This window comes from Tursiops truncatus, chromosome 7, assembly GCF_011762595.2.
Source record: "Tursiops truncatus isolate mTurTru1 chromosome 7, mTurTru1.mat.Y, whole genome shotgun sequence".
NCBI lineage: Eukaryota > Metazoa > Chordata > Mammalia > Artiodactyla > Delphinidae > Tursiops > Tursiops truncatus.
Genome location: NC_047040.1, coordinates 73145431 through 73167858, shown reverse-complemented (window position 1 = coordinate 73167858; position 22428 = coordinate 73145431). Strand labels below are relative to the sequence as shown.

Sequence of the window (22428 nt, the reverse complement as noted above, 5' to 3'; positions counted from 1 at the left end):
TGCCTACCCATTGGCTCTTTTACCTTCTCTTTTGTAGTAATATGTCTAATCCCAGGACAAGGATTATGATTGGTTTATCTAGAGATTTAAAGCAATCCCTATCAAATTACCCATGACATTTTTCACAGAACTAGAACAAATAATCCTAAAATTTATATGAAACCATAAAAGACCCAGAATTGCCAAAGCAATCCTGAGGAAAAAGAACAAAGCTGGAGGCAGAACCTCCCAGACTTCAGACAATACTACAAAGCTACAGTAATCAAAACAGCATGGTACTGGCACAACAACAGATATATGGATCAAAGGAACAGAATAGAGAACCCAGAAATAAACCCACACACCTATGGTCAATTAATCTTTGACAAAGGAAGCAAGAATATACAAAGGAGAAAAGACAGTCTCTTCAGCAAGTGGTGTTGGTAAACTTGGACAGCTGCATGTAAACCAGTGAAGTTAGAACACTCCCTCACACCTGACACAAGATAAACTGAAAATGGCTTAAGGACTTAAATATGAGACATGACACCATAAAACTCCTAGAAGAGAACATAGGCAAAACATTCTCTGACGTAAATCATAGTAACATTTTCTTAGACTAGTCTCCCAAGGCAATAGAAATAAAAGCAAAAATAAACAAATGGGACCTAATCAAACTTATAAGCTTTTGCACAGCAAAGGAAACCATAAACAAAACGAAAAGACAACCTACATACAGGAGAAAATATTTGTAAATGATGCAACTGACAAGGGCTTAATTTCTGAAACATACAAACAGCTTATACAACTCAATAACAAAAAAACCCAAACAACCCAATCAAAAACTGGGCAGAAGATCTAAATAGACATTTCTCCAAAGAAGACATACAGATGGCCAATAGGCACATGACAAGATGCTCAACATTGTTAATTATAGAGAAATGCAAATCAAAACTACAATGATGTATCACCACACATAGGTCAGAATGGCCACCATTAAAAAGTCTACAGGTAATAAATGCTGGAGAGGGTGTGGAGAAATAGGAACCCTCCTACATTGTTAGTGGGAATGTAAATCAGTGCAGCTACTATGGAAAAGTGTATGGAGGTTTCTTAAAAAACTAAAAATAGAATTACCATATGACCTAGCAATCCCACTCCTGGGCATATACCCTGAGAAAACCATAATTCAAAAAGACACATGCACCCCCACATTCACAGAAGCACTGTTCACAATAGCCAGGACATGGAAGCAACCTAAGTGCCCATCAACAGACGAATAGATAAAGAAGATGTGGTGTATATACACAATGGAATATTACTCAGCCATAAAAAAGAATGAAATAATGCCATTTGTAGCAACATGGATGGACCTAGAGATTATCATACTAAATGAAGTCTGAAAGAGGAAGACAAATATCATATGATACCACTTATATGTGGAATCTAAACTATGATACAAATGAACTTATTTACAAAACAGCAACAGACTCACAGACATAGAAAACAAACTTATGGTTATCAAAGGGGTAGGGTGGGGGGAGGGATAAATTAGGAGTTTGGGATTAACAGATACAAACTACTATATATAACATAGATAAACAAGGTCCTACTGTATAGCACAGGGAACCATATTCAATATCCTATAATAAACCATAATGGAAAAGAATATGAAAAAGAAAAAAATATATATATATATATCTGAATCACTTTGCTGTACACCAGAAACTAACACAACATTGTAAATTAACTATACTTCAATTTAAAAAAAAGAATTATGATTGGTTTAAGCCATTATGGCAATCCCATTTCTCTCTCTCTGATTGGTCTAGGGGCATGTCACTCTGCTCTGCTGAGAACTTTAGGAAAAGACTATTCTCTCAGATAAGAGAAAGGCATGAAAAGAAAGTCTCCTTTCGCTCACTCCTACTTCCTTCCTGTTTAGGTATTGATCAAAGCTGTTATATGAGATTTTGTGCTTGGTGTTCCAGCAGTCTCTATATGACCACAATGGGGGACTTCGTCAACAGGCTGAGGATGGCCCAGAAGAAAGATTGGGAAAGCCTGGACCCCTGACTACACCATGAGCTTTCAGACCAACTGGGGATCACCTGCCTCCAGATTGCTGTCAGTTGAGGAATAGTCTTAATGGTTAAGTCACCACTGGTTGAGTTTTCTGTCATTTACAGCCAAAATGATCCCATTTGCTAAAGTGTCAGTATAGTTTCATAGCGATACTATTTGAGCACTCGTCTTTACATTCTTAATTACAAAATGTAAAAAATATCTTTTTTTTTTTTTTTTGGCTACACCATGCCCAGCATGCAGGATCTTAGTACCCTGACCAGGGATCGAACCAGTGCCCCTTGCAGTGGAAGCTTGGAGTCTTAACCACGGGACCACGAGGAAAGTCCAATATATATATTCTTCTTCTTTTCCATTCTATACTTTTCTGCCTTGTATTTCACCCCTATACCCTTCACGAGTTTTTGTACTTTAGTTTTGGACTATTTTCAGAGGCAAAACAGGAAAGAGTCCACAATGCCAAAACCCTGTTAGATTCCCAGTAGAACCAGATACATCTCATTTCCCTTTATCTTCCACCTAAAATAGCTTTATGGGCTCCATTAATACCTGGGATATTATAATCTTCTAGTGGGTATTTATAAAGCACAAATAATCACATATATGAAGCTATGATGAACTGGAGTCTGGGGAGTTTTAGACACTTGCCCAAGACTTAGGCTAGTCCAAGTGTCACACTGTGTTTCAAATTTCTCATCTGATTTTGCTAATTCTCTGAAACAAAATGTGTCTGGTAGAGCCAAGTGGAAAGATTCCAGTAAAAGAGGGAAGAAACCTTCATGTACCCAGTAAGAGAGATGAGGGTGAACTAGTGGGGGCTGGTGATGAAGGAATGGGGGACTGGTGTAATTGGCTAATGACAGCATTTTAAAGCCCTGATAAGAGGTGAATATCAACTTCCCTTACTGTATTAAAGAAGTCTGCCTAGAATGTCAGGGAGCTTGATCCCCACCTTGTCAATTAATATTCCTGTGACCTAGAGATTTTCCTTTTTTTTCACTCTCCTCACTTACTTAGAAAAAGAAAAGGGTCAACAGGAGGTGTTCATATGGAAGTGAGAGCCACCTTTTTTTGTTTATTTGCGGTACGCAGGCCGCTCACTGCTGTGGCCTCTCCCATTGCGGAGCACAGGCTCCGGACGCGCAGGCTCAGCGGCCACGGCTCACGGGCCCAGCCGCTCTGTGGCATGTGGGATGCTCCCGGACCGGGGCACAAACCCGCATCCCCCACATCGGCAGGCGGACCCCCAACCACTGCGCCACCAGGGAAGCCCGCCACCTTTTTAAAGTTATTAACCTCAAAGAGGAAAGAGCTCTTCCTGAACATTCATAGATATTCTCATCTTCTTCTCTATCCCCCCAACGTTTTTTCCCAACATGTGAAACATATACTAGTTGATTAAAATTTATTTAGCCTCAGGAGTATGAAAATTTGGATTTGCATCCTAGCTCTTAACACTCACTACCTTCTACATGACCTTAGCCAAGTCACACTTCTCCTGTCATTCTTTCTCTAAGTCAGTAGGTCCTCCTTGTGTTCCCCCTTCAAAGGAAAGATGCCCCACTTCAAGAGAAGTAAAGCCAAATTCTTGGAAAGATGATTTCACACCATCCCCAGCAGGTACCAGGAATGGGGGCAGTTGGTAGAGGGGCAGGAACTTCTGTGATCTGAGTCAAACAGCCATAGGGTATAAACTCACATACTTAAAATCTACAAGCAGGAAATCCTTGCTGAGGGTCAAGTTTTCCAAACAACCAGGAGTTTTGTCTTTAGACATTTTCTTGTCATCTTAATAAGAAATACTAAACGCTATTTAACAATTTCTTAAAGATATGGAATTACCATTAAAACGAGTAATTCTTAACTCTCTCAAAGCCCAACTCCCCTTTTGATGATAGATATTTTATAAGACCTGCTTACAATTCTGAGATTAAATTGCTAGATTAAATTAATAATTAAATTAATATAACTTACATATAAACATGATTTCAAAAAAGAAACACAATGTCTATAAAGGAGTAATAAATGCGAAGTTGTTTATAATAAAATAATATGTATTTCAATCTGAAAATGTGTAGGTGTGACTGGTAGACATAATAACACAGTCAAATGGTTGTACCTATATGTAGAATCAGTGCAAATGAGAACGCTATAAATGCAGACTGATACAGGTGTGTTATAAGGGAGACTCAAAAACCATATGCAGCATTGCTGCTTGTGAGGTTGAATAACTTGCGGTAAATTTCTAACAAAATATTCCTAGAAAGTTTGGATCTATTAAGCATGTGCAGAAAATATTTGGTATTTGTTTGTAAAATGGAGTTAGGTTCTAAGTTCAGATAATTAAAAGCTCCATTTTTACCTAAATGTATGTCTTTGTGGGTGTCGAAAAGTATGCAGGATATGGGACAATTCTCACTGCATGAGCCTGTCCCATGCATTTTAAGAAATATTGTATTCCGCCCGGAGATGGAAACAACCTAAGTGCCCATCATCGGATGAATGGATAAAGAAGATGTGGCACATATATACAATGGAATGTTACTCAGCCATAAAAAGAAACGAAATTGAGCTATTTGTAATGAGGTGGATAGAACTAGAGTCTGTCATACAGAGTGAAGTAAGTCAGAAAGAGAAAGACAAATACCGTATGCTAACACATATATATGGAATTTAAGGGAAAAAAATGTCATGAAGAACCTAGGGGTAAGACAGGAATAAAGACACAGACCTACTGGAGAACGGACTTGAGGATATGGGGAGGGGGAAGGGTGAGCTGTGACAGGGCGAGAGAGAGGCATGGACATATACACACTAACAAACGTAAGGTAGATAGCTAGTGGGAAGCAGCCACATGGCACAGGGATATCGGCTCGGTGCTTTGTGACCGCCTGGAGGGGTGGGATAGGGAGGGTGGGAGGGAGGGAGACGCAAGAGGGAAGAGATATGGGAACATATGTATATGTATAACTGATTCACTTTGTTATAAAGCAGAAACTAACACACCATTGTAAAGCAATTATACCCCAATAAAGATGTTAAAAAAAAAAAGAAATATTGTATTCCAAGTATCAACCCATTAAATGGTAGTAGCCCCAAGTTATCGTTAACACTATAGAAACCTTCCCACAAATGTTTAAAATGCTCTCAAATTATCATATGTATTGACAAATTCTGCTATAAGCAGTGCCTGGCACTCAGTATGTGTTTAATACATGCTTATTGATTGGATGGATGAATGAATGTATAAGTATTGTATTTCTAAAAATGACTAACTTTTGATGGCAAGTAACAGAAAACCCAACTAACTAATTGTAGTTTAGACAAATTAGGGTTTATAACATTTTTTTCTAACTAAGACGTTTAGAGTAATACATCCAGGGTTGGTGCCACAGCTCATGATGTTGTTATTGTTTATGGTTCCTATTTTCCTTCCATTTTGCCATTCTTGGCAAATCTGTTATTTTATCACTTCATGAATTAAAAATCATGTCAGCATCTCTGGGTCTTACATCTGTATTCAAAGCAGAAGGAAGAAGGAAGGATCATTGTCAGCAGACTTCCTCTTCTATCTTATTGGCCAGAACTGTATCACATGGCTAGCGCTGGCTGCAAGGGAAATTGTGATCCTCCAACTGAAAGCAATAATACTGCCATAGAACACGTAAAAAACAAATGAAGAAACAAACAAAAACGTTCAAACACATCACTGAGCTGCCAAGAAAGCAAAGATTCTAAGGCGGCAAAAATTGAAGTGAACATTGAACTCCTGGGAGGTGAGGAAATACCAGGGATGGCTTCTGCCATAGGCATATGTGTCAACTTCTGGTGATATTGATATTTCATTTTTAATGGTTTCACAGGAAGTAGGGGTTGGGGACAGATGATAAAGCTTAAGGCCTGCCCAATGTATGGAGTCTAATAGTAGAGCCCGATGTATGGAGTCTAATAAAATCTTGTATGTCCATACAATGAAATATTATTCAGCCATAAAAAAAGGAATGTGCTGATACATGCCACAACATGGATGAATGTTGAAAACACTATGCTACATGAAAGAGGTCAGACACAAAACATGATGTCATGTATGATATTATTTATATGGTATATGTCCAGAATAGGCAAATCCATACAAACAGAAATTAGATGAGTTGTTGTCAGCGGTTGGGTGAGGGGGAAGTGGGGAGTGACTGCCAATGGGTATAAGGTTTCTTTTTGGAGTAATGAAAATGTTCTGGAATTGGACAGAGGTGATGACTGCATAAGTACACTAAAAACCATTGAACTGTACACTTAATAAGTGGAGTATGTTGTATGTGAGTTACATCTCAATAATATTGTTATAAAAACAGAACCAAAAACAAACAAACAAAACATATGTAAAGATCACCACCATTGCCACCATTCCAAGATTACCACTGCCAGCCTCTTGGTGTACAGACTTCCAAACTCATTTCTGTGCATATGTACTTATTTAAAGAATAAAAACTGGATCATACCATTCAAAAAGTACTTTTAACTATCACACATATAACTTTAAAATTATAAAGTAATATCAGATTGGAGTGTGATTGTCTTGTACCTGATCTTAGGGGGGAAACTTCTCATCTTTCATTGTTACGTTAGCTGTGGAGTTCTGTTGAGTGGTTGTTGGTTGGTTGGTTTGTTAGCTTGTTTTTTATCATGAAAGGCTGTTGGATTTTTTTTTAAATTTTTATGTATTTATTGATTGATTTTTGGCTGCGTTGGGTCTTCATTGCTGCATGCGAGCGGGGGCTACACTTCATTGTGGTGCGCGGGCTTCTTATTGCTGTGGCTTCTCTTGTTGCAGAGCACGGGCTCTAGGGGCGCGGGCTTCAGTAGTTGCAGCACGTGGGCTCAGTAGTTGTGGCTTGCGGGCTCTAGAGGGCAGGCTCGATAGTTGCGGCGCACGGGCTTAGTTGCTCCGCGGCATGTGGGATCTTCCTGGACCAGGGCTCGAACCCGTGTCCCCTGCATTAGCAGGCGGATTCTTAACCACTGCACCACCAGGGAAGTCCCAGCTGTTGGATTTCGTCAAATGCTTTTTCTGCATCTATTGACATGATCATGTGGGTTTTTTCCCTTTATCCTATTAATTTGGTATATTAAGCTGATTTTCATATGGTGCACCAAGTATAAATCCCACTTGGCAATGTTATAAAATTCTTTTATATGTTTTGCTGGATTTAGTTTGTTAGTATGTATTTGGTTGAGGAATTCTGTTTCTATATTTATAAGGATATTGGTCTGTAGTTTTCTTTTCTTGTGATGTCTTTGTCTTGCTTTGATACCAGGGAACACTGTACTCAAAAAAATGAATTAGAAACTGTTCCCTCTTATTATTTGTAAAAGTTTATGAAGAATTGGTGTTAATTCTTCTTTAAATGTTTGGTAGAATTCACCAGTGAGGGCATACAGCCCTGGGCTTTTCTTTGCTGGAACTTTTTTGATTACTAACCTAAGCTATTTATTTGTTATATATCTTTTCAGATTTTTCTATTTCTTTGTTAATCAACTTTGGTAGTTTCTGTTTCTAGGAATTTATCCATTTCATCTAGGTTATCTTCTTTGTTGACTTAGTCATCTCAGGCTGCCATAAAAAATAACCTAGACTGAGTAGCTTAAACAGTAGAAATATATTTTTCACAGTTCTGGAGGTTGGGAGGTCCAAGACCAAGATGCCAGCCAATTTGATCTGGTTCCTGGTGAAAGCTCTCTTCCTGGTTTACGGACAACCACATTTTCACTATGTCCTCACATGGCCTTTCCTTGCATGTACCAGGGCTGGGAGTGGGGGAGGAGTAGAAGGGAGGGTCGAAGGGAGGGAAGGAGGGAGGGAAGGAGGAAGGGAGAGAGCTTTCTCTTCTCCTAAAGCCACTAGTCTCATCATGAGAGCCCCACCCTCATGACTTAGTCTATCCCTAATTACTTCCCAAAGGCCCTATCTCCAAACACTATCACACTGGGTGTTAGGACTTCAATATATGAATTTTGAGGAATACAAACATTCAGTCCATAACACCTTATAATCTTTCTGTGTATGTGAGGTTGGCAGTAATAGCCCCTCTTTTATTGCTGATTTTAGTAAGTTTAGTCTTCTCTCTTTTTTTGCTTAATTAGGCCAGCTAAAGATTTGTCAATTTTGTGATCATTTCAATGAACCAACTTCTGGTTTTGTTGACTTTATTGTTTTTCTATTCTTTACCCCACTTATTTTCACTGCAACCTATATTATTTTCTTCTTCCTGCTTGCTTTAGATTTAGTTTGCTCTTGTTTTTCACGTTCCTTAGGGTGGCGTGTTAGGTTATTGATTTGCAGTCTTTCTTCTTTTTAAATATAGGCAAATACAGCTATAAGTTTCCCTCTAGGCACTATTTGCATTGCATCCCATAATATTTGGTATGTTGTGTTTTCATTTTCATTCATCTCAAAGTATTTTCTAGTTTCCTTTGTTTTTTCCTTTTTGACCCTCTGATTATTTATGATTGGGTTTAATTTCCACGTATTTGTGAATGTGCCAAATTTCCTTGTTATTAATTCCTAATTTCATTTCACTGTGATTGGAGAGCACACACTTCATATGATTTCAATCTTTTAAAATTTATTTACACTTGTTTCATGGCCTAACATATAGTCTATCCTGGTAAATGTTCCACGTGTGTACTTGAGAAGAATGTGTATTCTGTAGTTGTTGAATGGAGTGTCCTATAGGTCTCTGTTAATAGAATTATAATGTTGTTCAAGTCTTCTATCTGCTTGATGATTTTCTGTCTAGGTGTTCTACCCATTATTGAAAGTGAGATGTAGAAATCTCCAACTGTTATTATTGAATTGCCCATTTTCCCCTTCAATTCTGTTAGTTTTTGATTCCTGAGTTTGGGGTTGTCAGGTGTAAATATGTTTATAATTGTTTTATCTTCTTGATGGATTAACTCTGTTATTATCATATGTTCTTTTTAGTCTGTAGTAATAATTTTTGTCCTAAAGTCTACTTTGTCTGATATTAGTATAGCCGTTCTAGGTCTTTCAGTTATTGTTCACCTAGTATGTCATTTCCCGTACTTCAACTTCTTTGTGTCTCTGAATCTAAAGTGTGCCTCTTATAAGCAGTATATAGTTGGATTTTGTATTTTTAATCCATTCTGCTAATCTCTGCATTTCAATTCAATCCCTTCTCATTTAATGAAATTACTGATAAAGTCATGTTTATATTTGCTATTTTCTACTTGTTTTCTATATGCCTTATGTGTTTTGGGGGGGTTCCAGCCTCTATTGTTGACTACTTTTGTGTTAAAAGGATATTTTCTATTTTATTCCCCTTATTGATTCTCTTACTATATTTTCTGAGTTATTTCCTTAGAAGTTGCTATAAGGATTACAATTAATAATTTATAAGAATCTAGTTCAGATTAATACCAACTTAATTACAATTGTATACAAAAACTTTGCTCTTACATGGCTTTATCTTCTCTCTCCCTTCATTTGTGCTGTTATTGTCATGCAAATTACACCTTTATAGATTGTGTGTCCAACAACAAAGAAAAAAATAAAGAATGCTTTAGAAATCTGTCATTCTTGCACAGGGGCCATGCTAGTCTCGTCTGTATTGTTCCAATTTCAGTATATATGCTGTCAAATTGAGCACAACAGGATGGAATATTGCCATTAAAAACTACTCTGGGGGCTTCCCTGGTGGCGCAGTGGTTGAGAGTCCGCCTGGCGATGCAGGGGACACAGGTTTGTGCCCTGGTCCGGGAAGAGCCCATGTGCCACGGAGTGGCTGCGCCCGTGAGCCATGGCCACTGAGCCTGCGCATCCGGAGCCTGTGCTCCGCAACGGGAGAGGCCACAACAGTGAGAGGCCCGCGTATGGCAAAAAAACCCAAAAAGACAAAAAAAAACTACTCTGGTTTCAGTGTAGAAAATTAATTAAAGAGGAGGCCAATCTGATGTGAGAAGGCTGGATAAAAGATGCTGAAATATATCAGGTAAAAGATGATAGTGGTCTGAACTAGAGTTCAGTACTACAGTACTGGAGAAGAGATGCAGGCAACTTAACAAATTTGAAAAATATTAAAGAGATAATATTAACTACCTTTCGTGACTCGATATAGGGTTGAGCAAAAGAAAGGAGTCAAAAATGATTAATTCTCTGCATTATGTAACTGAGGGAATTATGGTGCTATTCACAGAGAGAGATTACACTGAAATTGAAGCTTTGGGTGAAAATATGATGAGCTCAATTTTGGACATTTTGTATTTATGGTTATTATAAGATACTTAAATGGAAATAGGAAATGTTCAGTGAAGATGGGATACCTAGGTTGGAACTTAAGTGAGCAGTAGGAGCTATGAGTAAAGACTCGAGAATAATTAATATGTATACAGTAATGGAAGTCTTGAGAGTTTATTAGAATGTCCAATAAGATAAATAGAAAAATATAAAGTGATAACGGAAGAGGACCAAGGATGGAATCCTAAGAAATAATATTTTGAGTGTGAGGGAAAGAAGAGGATTCTTCACAAGAAGGTGAGAGTAGCTCCAGAGGTACCAAGAAAACCAGAAGAGTGTGCTGTCATGGAAGCTGAAAGAACGAAATATTGCAGTAATTGAGATGCCACATAAAATAAAAACCGTATAATTTTCACTGAAATTAGGAATAAGGAAGACCATTAATACCAGTTATATATTAAGGTTGGCTGCAAATTCTTTCCTATTCCTCCCACAAGAGGTGAAATCTATTTCCCTCCCCTTGACTCTGGACTGAATTGTGTTTGCATTGACCAGTAAAATGGGGCAGAAGTGAGATCTTTAACTTCTCAGACTGGGCAGCTTCTACTTTCACAGGCTTGAAACACTCCCCCTAAAAACCCAGCGTTCATGCTGTGGGAACCCCACATATGGAGGTGCCATGAGGAGAAGGACTCATGCTCCCGGCCAAGTGCCAACACCACCCACCAGCCCTGTGAATGAGCCACAGTAGAGGCTCTAGTCCAGTCAAGCCTCCAGATGACCACAGCTCCAGACAACACACTGCAGGACAGAATTATCCACTTGTGCCTAGTCAGTCTGCAGAGTCATGAAAAACGATAAACGATGGCTGCTGTTTTTTTTTTTTTTTGAACAAATAGAAAATTTTCATTTTCAGTCACAAAGCCACAACAGACAAAAATGATACAGACAACAAGTGCTACGGTCATTCAAAGAAGGCATAGAATAGATACAACAAGGATCTCCTCTATGGCACAGGGAACTATACTCAATATTTTGTAATAACTTATAAGGGAAAAGAATGTGAAAAAGGAATCACTGTGCTGTACACCTGAAAGTAACACGACATTGTAAATGAACTATAGTTCAATTAAAAAACAAACAAACAAACAACAACAACAAAAAAACCCCAAAGAGGTCACAGAAGTTCTTATGAGATTCCGTAAGAGAAGCCAAATGAGGACGGGAGAGATGGCTTTTGAACCAATTCAGAGGAGACGTCACAGAGAAACTAGTCTTTGACCTGAACTTGAGTTTCCATTAAGATTGCAACGCAGGAATATTACAGATGAAGGTAATCACATAAACTTACTATACTGGAACTTGCAGAGGTTATGAGTGTTGTTCAAGATCCCAAAGCAAGTGCACTGTGGAATCAGAATTTTAAGTGAGGCCTAATGAACTAAAAACAAACAATAAAACAAGCCCTTCCTGTGATATCACGTTGCCTTTGAAGTCATTTTTTTGGTGGGTTGGTAGAAACTGGTCCCAGTGTTTCTTGCAGGAATGACTAGTTCTGTCCTGCCACGGCCCCCCACTCCCGAGTTGATCCTCAAAGTTTCCATTAGAATGGACTTGCTAAAATGCAGACACACAAGTATTCATGACGCCTGTGTCCAATCATTTCTCCTGCCATTGCCTACTTCACTTCTGGATTATATGAACAATTCACTGTCTTCAATTATGCTTTTCCCTCCTCCAAGAATTCCTTTCTCCCTATGGGGCACCTGGGAAACCCACTTCATTTTTCAAAACTCAATTTACATATTATGTCTTTTGTGCAGTCTTCCTTTTTAGTGTTGTGATCCTTTTTGCTACCCCTGCACTTCTGCATGCCTGACTGTTGCACTCGCAATACTGTATTGTAATTGTATTTTTTACATATCTCTGTCTTCTCCTGGGCAACATTGCTTGGGGCCAGGGACTACCTTTCTTCATCTACTGACGTTGCCTTAGCATGTTACTTGTTGTGAAGTAGTTAGTTATAAAAATGAGATTTGAGTAAATTAAAAATTGTTATGTACATATTACTTATTATCACTTTACAGATACAACAGGAAAACATATTAATATTGGTGCTGAAAGTTCACTTCTAGTAAATGGTGGTGGTACTTGACTCCACTTATAATATCTTTCCCACTATTTTATATCTTTCTACCTGATATCTCTTCTTTATTTCCATCTATGTTTCTTTATTAGTAAACCAAGAAAAACAGGTATGAGGGTAGGGCTAGGCCATACTTGGCTGGAATAGTAAAGGAATTGTGTGGGTTTTTGGTGGGAAGATCCTGAAACATACACGTCTGCATCTTCCCTTTGAGGCATGTGGAGGGGTCTGCTTCTAACGAGTTTTTTGTTTGTTTGTTTGTTTTTGTTTACCGTTTTTTGAAGTTTTATTTTAGTACTCTCCATTTTTCATCTTTCCTTCTCTCTTTTTCTTCTCATTCCATCCCTCTCTGCCTGCCTCCCTCCATTCCTTCTTTCCATTCATCACCCATCTGCTGAGCATCTACTGAGTGCTTGGAACTAGTACCCATACTGGGAATGCAGTGATGAACAGGACAAATAATATCTGTGCTCTTAAGGAGTTGCTATTCCCGTGTGGGGCTGGTAGTCATAGACAATGAAAGAAAAATAAAGAAGAATGTATCAGGTGGCTAGCAACTGTTGTGATCAGAGTGAAATAAATAAAATGATAGGCTGTGACTTTGTAGTAGAATTCTTATGGCCACCATGTAAGTTGGTATTCTCCTCATTTTATATTTGAATAAACAAAAACATAGAGAATTTAAGAAACCCATTCATTGTTACTTAAGGAATCTAGGATTACCAGTTCAGGTCTGTTTGACTTTGTAACTCATTTTTGCTCTTAACTACTGTGCCATACTATCTGTCATATGTTCACAGAGCAATTTTTTCTTAAATTTTAAAAAGTAGACCTCAGGTGGCTGCTGTTTTAAATGACTATGTTTTTGGTCTGTCTGTTACTCAGTTGATAACCTATTTTATGACCATCCTGTAACATCCGTAAGAGATGATGTCCTGTTGGAGCGCTGCAGGTGTCAACTGCCGTGGGTTGAAGGGTGACTTGAAGGGTAGGAACTGGAGACAACTAAGTTGATTGTGAAAGAAAGAAGCTAGTTAGAGTGTTATATGTAAGAGAGTCAATATTTGATAGAGGTGTTATGTTAGTTTTTTTACTATGAACAATTCAAATGGTATTTAAGAATGTGCTAGTATAAGCAGAAAACACTGACGATACAGAAGAGTGATGGAGGGAAGTTCCTGAAGAGGTGGGAGAAAATGCTATTCAGGCTCCCCCAGAAAGGGTCTGACTGGTCTCATTAGGTGTGATCCAGCAAAGAGGTCCTGATGGGTGGACTCTCATATCCTGACTCCTTGGCAGTTACCCTATGGTTAGCTGCTTTTGGCTCAGGCACTAATCATTTTTCTAAATAATTATGGCTAGGGTCTTAGGTTGTATTAGTTAGGATTTGGGAGGCTGGTGCTACAGGTAACAGAAGATATGTTTCAAAGAGGCTGAAACATAAATCTGAAGTTTGAGGGGTGGTTAATTCAGAGCTCCATAGCATCATCAAGATCCCAGGTTCTTTGCATCATTCTACTCTGTCATCCTCAGACTTCTGTCTTACTCTCTTAGGTTGGCTCCTGTAATTGTCTCAAGATCAGTGCTGTAGTCCAAGGGGTCATATTCAAAAGGTCATGTCAAGGGACAGAAATGGGAGGTTTCTACTTGCATGTCCCTTTCCCAGAAGTCCCACAGCAGACGTCTCTAATGGTTAGAATCTCATCATAAGCTCAGTCAAAAGCAAGGGTCATTTTAGGTAGGTTGTTTAAACTTTCTGAGCTTCAGTTTTCTCATCTGTAAAATGGGTAGCATAGTACCTACCTCAAGATTATAATAAGGAATAAAAGAGAATATTCTATTAAGTGCATAGCACAGTGCTTGACTCACAGAGCCTCTTTTCATCTACTCTATCCTCCACACTGTGTCTAGAGTTCATTTTCTAAGAAGCAAACTTGAGGTTCTTCTCCCATTTTTAAATGGGAGACCACAATCGGCCTAAAATAAACTTGATTCATCTTCTGGTGCTGGGGACTACTTTCCTGAAAGCACTCAGAAGAGAGAAAAGATACTTAGATGTCTGTTATAACGGAAAAAGCATGCATGGGAAACTTACAGCATCTCCTACCTAGGACCAGCCATGTGTAAGAAACTGATCTGGTTGCTTTGACTCTGGGGATGTGAGGATTCCTGTGTGCTGGGCAGGAACCACAGTGTCAGAGTGTCCTGTCTCAGGTAAAGGGGAATCCAGTGCCCAGGGTGGGAATCCAGGCATAGATAGAGTACAGGTGCTGATGTCTGTGTTTGGGTGGTAAAGTGGGTGAACATTCAGAGTGATTTACTCTTTTTTTTTTTTTTTTGAAGTATGCGGGCCTCTCACTGCTGTGGCCTCTCCCATTGCAGAGCACAGGCTCCAGACGCACAGGCCCAGCGTCCATGGCCCACGGGCCCAGCCGCTCCGCGGCATGTGGGATCTTCCCGGACCGGGGCACGAACCCATGTCCCCTGCATCGGCAGGCGGACTCTCAACCACTGCGCCACCAGGGAAGCCCCAGAGTGATTTACTCTTATCCCAATTATATCCCTCATAGAATGGCCCTGGGCTCCACCACAGCCCTGAATCTGAGCCAGAATAATAAATCATAAAGTTCCTTGAGCTCCAAAAGAGAGTGCTAACATGAATACTAAATAGTATTTGTGTTATCATGTTACTCAGTAAAAAAATATATACCATGCATTATTTTCAAATGCAGTATGCTTTCTCCAGAAACAATTATATTTCCTATCTAGACTCTCTTTTTGCTTATCTCAATAGACACAGTGCCATCTACTGAAAATAAAGCACCAATAACCATGGTACCCCCAGGGATTCCCAGGAGAGCCTCCCTCTCGGTGGGCTCCCTGTCTCACCCACCTCCCAGATGGACTGGAGGGAGTAGGCGGAATCCACAGGCTGTTCTCCTGTCACAAACTGTAATGCATCTGTTCCCTGGTGCTTTCCGTGAGCAGCAAGAGTAAGATGGTCCTGTAGCGACCTAAGGAGCTTGGCCAGAGATTTTAAATGTCTGTGAAAGCCCTTTTAGGCTATCCTTTTGCCTTCAACGGGGCATACACTTCTACTATCCTACATAGGCAAGGCACGTTTTTATATTAAAACGTAAAAGGATTATTGACATGTCTTCCTTTAGGCAATTATGATGTTTCTTTCCATGTAATAGTGTAGCGATGTATTAAATTTCTTTTACCTTTCTGTGAGATTTTTAGTAGGTAGAAGAGCTAAGAGGTGAATAACAGAATCCTGGAACATTATCAAGACTGCTATGTCTTTGGGACTTGTGGATAACGTAGGTTGCTAATGAAGTTCATGTATGCCAAATTCCACAGTCTAGTTAAGTGTGTCCTCTCCAGGTCACAGTGTCTCTTGGTTTCGTAAATGGAGAAACAAGAGGAAGATTGTTGCTGACATTTAGTCACCACAGTCAGCAATAAAACAGAAAACTGAAGCTCTTTAAAATACACAGCCTCCTGCAGGATGTACTCAACTCCTGCCCTCTCCACCTCTCATTTTACCATTCTTCCTCCCGAGGAATCTTGGCTCCGCCTGGCGGGTAGCCCTTCAGGGACCATTTATAATTTAAAGCTCTGGTTTGAACTGATGCTGATCTGGCTTTTGGTAGTCAGGCCTGGCTTCCCTTCCATTTGCCTCTCCAAATCTGGCCCCATTTTCTCTAGCGCATTTGCTGCTCATTCTTTCTGCTTTCTTTTTATTAGATTTTCCAAAGCAAAATTTCCCACAGTTAAGTTTGTGGTCTGGTAATTTATCATGAATATTCTTGAAATTGCCTCATTAAAAGGGGCATTTGAAGCTGAAACCTAGGCATCTGTTACCACGGTAACCAACAACAACTATTTAGAACCGCCTGCTTAAACCAGAGAGGTAAGGGTCGCTGTTGGCAGGAGAATATTGAAGGCAGGCAACAAGAGACTATTGGGGGGAGTAAAAGGCCCACAGAGCCTGATGTGGAATTCTCAACCTTGAGTTGGAGAGCCTTCCATGTTGGTGCCATGCTCCTGAATTCTCTGCATGTTCTTGAGCCAGTCATTCACCTGTCTGTGCCTCAAGTTATCAATTTAAAAAATGGGCGAAACATTCCCCATGTCACCGGGGTATATGAATATCAGTGAGGTGATAAAGGTGAAACCTTTTTGTACACAGGGTGCTGCACCCACACAGGCTAAAATCCGTGCTCTGAGTCTACAGCTGCTCTCTAGAACCCCTTCTGGTTGCCATCAGTCAACCTTCTCTCTCAAAGAAAAGACAATTCCTTCAATAGAGAGTAGTGTCAAACTAACCTCATTGATTGCCTTTCCGAGCCAGGATTCTCTCGGAGTTCCATTATCCACTGGGCCTGTAAAAGTGAACACTGGCAGTTAGGCATGTCTTGAAGTGCTACAAAGATAGTTATAAAAAAAAAAAAGTGTATTTGATAAATAATGAAGGTTACAAGAAGTGCAAATTACCTTCCTTCACCTTCTTTTCTTTGCCTTTCCAGCTGCAATTTTGGATAGAATGTTAAAGAGGTAATCATGAGTGGCAAGCTTTTTATTAAAAAAAAAAGAAATGTCAAGTCAGGCAATGTATATGGGAAAGGCAGGAAAAGATATATACACACATAAGTGTGTATATACGTGGCAGTACTTTGTATGGGTCAAACTACATATTTTGTTAGTACTGCTTTCCTGGTAGAAATATGATGCATTGAATCAATAGGATTAAACAAACATGACGAGAGAAAAACACATCTTGGTGAGCAAAGCATGAAGGGATATAGACGTGATAAAGAAGAAAATACTGCATAGCATTGACATTCTTAAGACCACAAGAGAGCGGGGTGAACTGGGGTGGAGTCTTGGTGGGAATTCTTATGGAACACAATAACCAGGATCGTATGGAGGAGGGGTTGAGTTATAGATATAAGTGGATGCATTAAATCTGCCAGATCTACAAATTCTTGGGCACTGCACCCTTTTGTCATTTTTCTTATTAGCACAACTGCCATCAGCATAAATAACTGAAGTGTTAGTGAATTTTTGATGACTCATTCATGTACCTGCATGAAGGGACTAGGTAGGCAGAGCTCATTCCTCAGGAGGTCATAAGTAGGCAGTCTGCTACCTCAAATGTTCTAAATTCCTTTCTTGTCACCAAGTGGGTAGGGAATCAAACCTTCCCAGAGATAGGCAGGGTGTGGAGGAGTTCCCAGAATGTTGAAAATAGTCGGATGTTGGAATCAGAATGGGTTCACCATCAAAGAAATGTCTTGCGTGTGTTTTGAGGAAGGATAGACAACATAATTCCTCACAAAATTGCTAGTTTTGTGGTTGCTAATGAGAAATCTCCAAAAAAATACCTTTTACTGTTTACCTTTCAGACCCTGTAAATCATGAGATGTAGTTTCAGTTCGTAGTGTAAGACCTATACAGTAACATGGTTATTGCAGTTAGCTGTAAATACAGTTCTTTGTTATGGTTGCAGCTTGCTCTTCCTAAAATAAAATTCAGCATTTGCTGAATTTAAGTTTAGCTTGGCTTACTTTTCTGCCAAATAGAATATAAGTATACTGGATATAATACTGTGTTAGCTTTCTTTTCAACCCAAAATTTGAATGTTCTTATCGTTTATTATGAAACTTACACGCAAAAACAAAATGGGAAATTTTAAGAGCATAATCTTCGGCATTAGATAGACCTAGTTCAGATCTTGACTACGCCACTTACTTGATCGGTATTCCTCACTTATCTGTAAAAAAACTGGATGAGAAAAATGCTTATCTCATATGGTAGTTATGAGACTAAAAGGAGCTCATAGATGTAGATTGTATTGGGGTATTTGCATAGCTTTTATAAATACCCATTCTCCTCACCCAAGTCCTGAACCAATTAAGAAATAGGCAAAGAGTAAGGCAGACAGCAGACAATATCATCAATAACGCTGACACTGGAGAGTATAGGCTTCCTGACCTGGAACACCAGAAATAGATTTACCACCTGGTCACAGTCCTAGGCAATAGGTCTCCCACTGGGCAAAGGTTTTTGCTACTAAGCTTACAGTCTCCCTGAGATCAATTGGGAGCACATGCTCCCTGTGGGGGGATTTGCTACAGAGAAAGGAAGAGGCTAGATTATAAATACCCAGTTTCTTCCAAGCTCACCAATGAGATAAATCACTCTTCCCAGGGAAGGTAAGTGAGGAGGTGGATGTATCCAGGAGGGTTACAGCTCATGGAGCTCCCTCTCATGGGAGACAACATCAGCAGCGGACAATGAGTCTTCCTTCCAGCAGAATGTTTAGCACAGCGCCTGGCACAAAGAAACATTTATTATATGTGCCAGAAAACAAATTGAGATATATTAAAAATTTTAAGAGTTTATTTGAGCAAGAATCGGTTTGAATTGGGCAGCATCCAATCTAGCAGACAGAAAGGAGCTCCAAGGAGCTGTATACCAAATGAAAGATTTTTATAGGCAGAAAGGAGCAGGCTTTTTTTTACTAGGCAAAAAAGTAGGCTGGTTATTGCAAAGGTATTTTCCTTTAGGGGATGAAAGGAGTCTATCGGGCAGATTACCTAACTAGTGATGATCAGGAGATTCCTGATTGACTGGTTTAAGATTCCATTTCTGGGAGACTGGAAACTGTAATTAACTCTCGGTTTGGTGACCTGGGACTTAGCATAAGTGACCCCATTTTGGGCTTGCTGTCTTGTTAACATATGTCACCTATGTTTATTATAATTACTGACCCTTAAGGAAAAGTGAAAATGCTCACAAATTATATTTTGGACCTTGATACACGTGTGAGAGTGGTAGGTAGCAAGCCTAGAAAAGTGGATGAAACCCGAACAGCGAAGGTGTTCATTGTCTATAATATGCATTTCCATTTTGTTTCGTAGACAAGGGGTAACTAAAAATAGTTTTTAGTTTTAAGTCGGGGAGAGACCCTCAAGGTTACATTTTAGAACTCTAACTGTAGTATGTAGGACAAAAAAAGACAGAGTGTCCACAAGCCAGGCACTATGCTATACACTTAGTATAATGTTCTCTCTTAATCACCACAATACTCTTGAGAATGATACATAATCATTATTCCTATTTTACAGAGGAGAAAACTGAAGCTTTAAAAGTTTAAATAACTTACTCAAGACACTCAGCTTGTAAATGAAAAACCTAGAATTTGATGTCATGTCTACCTGACTCTAAGCCTCAGTACTGGCTTCATGGGCATGTGACCTGTGCATTCATACCGGGCTCTGGGCTTGGTATAGTGCTCTGCTGTCACCATCTTAAAATTCTTAGTAATTTTAGAACAAGAGGTCCCACATTTTTATTTTACACTGGGTTTCATAAATTAGGTAACCAGTCCTGCCAAGACTTCTTTCATTACCCCAGTCACCACTTTCACCAAATCTGGAGGATTCTGCACAAATAAAACTCTCCTTTTAATCAAAGAACTATGGGAAATCAACTACTGTATGTGAAATATAAATATATGGACAATTATATATGGATGCTTTTGCGTTTCTACATACAAATAGCTACAATTCAGAGCCAAATCTCCATCACCAGACAATCCTTGCTCAGATTTTCTTTGGTTCCTGGGACCTCCCCAGTGCTGTAAGTGGGAGCCAAGCCAAGAAGTGGTGAGGAAAGGGTATGAGGTTTAGTGGGGGGTAAATACATTCATGTCTAAACACATGTGTCTGGTCGTGTTCCAAGACCAAGAACAAATTAATTTAGGATTATCTTTCTGATGCTTTCCATATTTCAGCTCCCATCAGTTGGCACAAATAATTAAGGGATGGTGGAACACACATTGGCACAGTTTCACAACTTTTTTGAGGCTACAGGCCACTGAAAGGCAGGCAGCTATTATAGAAGATGGGGGAGGGTATTTTGGAAGAACATGCTATGTGAGCAGTACTGCACTGGTGCCTTGTTTTTAATCAGCTTCTTTAATCATGAATTCATAATACTCTGAGGTAGGTGGCTACTCTGAATCTTTTTAACAAAAATTTTTTTTTTCATTCCAGAAAAATTTTTAAATACAAAAACTCTAGAAAAATTATTCTAAGATCTTCCTGAGCATTAATAATTTTAAAAAACCTTTAACAGTTTTCTTGGGCATTTCCTTTCTTTCTTTCTTCCTTCCTTCCTCCCTCCCTCCCTTCCTCGCTTTCTTTCTTTCCTATGAAGACCATTGTAAAAAAAAACTTATTTTCTTAGGCTAAAGTGAAATATCCTATTCAAAGGACATGCATACTTTTAAGGCCCTTGATATATTTGCTAAACTGCCTTACAGATTGGTTTTACCAATATATAATCCCAGTTCAGTGCGAGAATGCCTGTTTGCATGAATCTTTTTTTAAAGTTTGTATCTAAATCTATTTAGTTTTTAACTGCTTGTCAAACCGAGGTGCACCTTGTGAACCTTGGGTGAGCAGGAGATGCCTGACCATAGCACCACACCCATTATGTCCACACGATTGTGGAGGCAATAATTCTCTCTCCTTTGAAGAGAAGAGCTTTCCTTCGTGGCTTGCCATAGCTTTGGCTATACCTTTATTTACCATAGCTCTGGTTAAGAGACATGACTACTCCCTGAACATACTTTTTAAAAACATCTAGGTTCAAATTTTCTCTGAGCCTTTCTTTTCTTGCTAAATGATTTCATGATTAATTTATTCACTCACCTATTGCCCACAGAACTCGTTTACTCTTTACCAAATAAATGAATGGTTTCCAATATGAAGTCAGAGTTAGTCACATTGTTGCCTAAGTTTGAACCCCTAAAAATGACTTGTAAATAAGAAATAGATCCTAAAGAAAATAATTCTTTCAATTAATTCTAAACCTTTGAAAGCCATTTTTATGGTTTAGTGGTGTTCTTTGAGGATTTGCATGGCTATCAAATCCTTCTCGAGCTTTCTAGAATTCAAAATAGAAGAAGCAGCCTGAAAATCAATGTTTTGGGTAAGTTCAGCTAGTACTCATAGGGGTTCACTTTTCCAAGTCCTAGATTTGCTTTGCTGGAGGCCATACTGATCAGGGCCCATATCAATGAGAAGTTTAATAAGGAATTATTATAATGAAGCCCTTTCTGGCCAGAAAGTGACTAAGTAACTTTAAGGCAATATGATATGCTTTGAGTGATAAACTGCATTCTGAAGAGACATTTGTTCAGTCATATTAATAAAGTAACCATAATTCTTTTCATTAATTGCTTGCATCTCAGCAAACATTTTTAGTCAACTAAAGGACCAAGAGAATAGTATCAACTTGACCTTTAACTTTTAACCTCAGCAGTGTGTCCTCACACCACTGTAGTAGCAGAGTGCTGCAGGCTTTATAAAGAAGGGCTACATGCAGAGATCCTTCCCTATTGTTTTCTCATAACATTTCTTTGGAATACTGCCCTAAACACTAAGGGTAGTTTGTCTGCCTATAACATCAGGAGGACTGCTTCTCTGTTTGATTAGTAGATCAAATAGGAGGATGAACTGGAGAACTTACTAGGGAACTAATAAAACATATTCGGGATACCACGTAATATTTTGTTTCTGGCTCTCCTATTTTTTGTTTTGCTTCCAGGTACTCGACTGCTCATTTTGGGCATCTTTGCTCATTTCTCTTATTATAAGGTAATCATTTTACAATATACAACATTGAACATGTATAAAGATCCCCCACATTTTTAGGTAGCTAAAGTTGGAGTTCAATGTTTTTTAGAACACTGTTTCTTAGTAGTAATGGAGAGAAGGCTATTAGCTATTTTAAAAATAGTAGCAAATTCTGGTTTCTCTATAGATAAATTTTTGAATTCCCTTTTCAGGATCGATTGTTCCTTTATTCCTGCTCCTTAGGTTTCATATCTATGTATATTGGCTATGGGGGAGATGCCATCATTTAATGGTCACCGATTTAAAGCACA

At 39.0% G+C, this 22428-nt stretch overlaps 1 long non-coding RNA gene and 1 other non-coding gene across 3 annotated transcripts; both read right to left on the bottom strand.

Annotated features, from left to right (window-relative positions):
• Positions 1–9628: 9628 nt before the first annotated feature.
• LOC117313128 (U6 spliceosomal RNA) lies at positions 9629–9731 on the bottom strand. Its single transcript, XR_004527589.1, has one exon. It is a non-coding gene; the product is annotated as a U6 spliceosomal RNA (small nuclear RNA).
• A 3605-nt stretch (positions 9732–13336) lies between these two features.
• On the bottom strand, positions 13337–18799 carry LOC141279090 (uncharacterized). 2 transcript variants are annotated; one of them, XR_012332844.1, is made up of 4 exons: positions 18656–18799; positions 16965–16996; positions 16797–16852; positions 13337–13469 (listed from the first exon to the last, which is right to left on the bottom strand). It is a non-coding gene; the product is annotated as an uncharacterized lncRNA (long non-coding RNA). The 2 variants fall into 2 exon arrangements; XR_012332845.1 differs by lacking the exon at positions 13337–13469 and adding an exon at positions 15381–15486.
• Positions 18800–22428: the final 3629 nt, after the last annotated feature.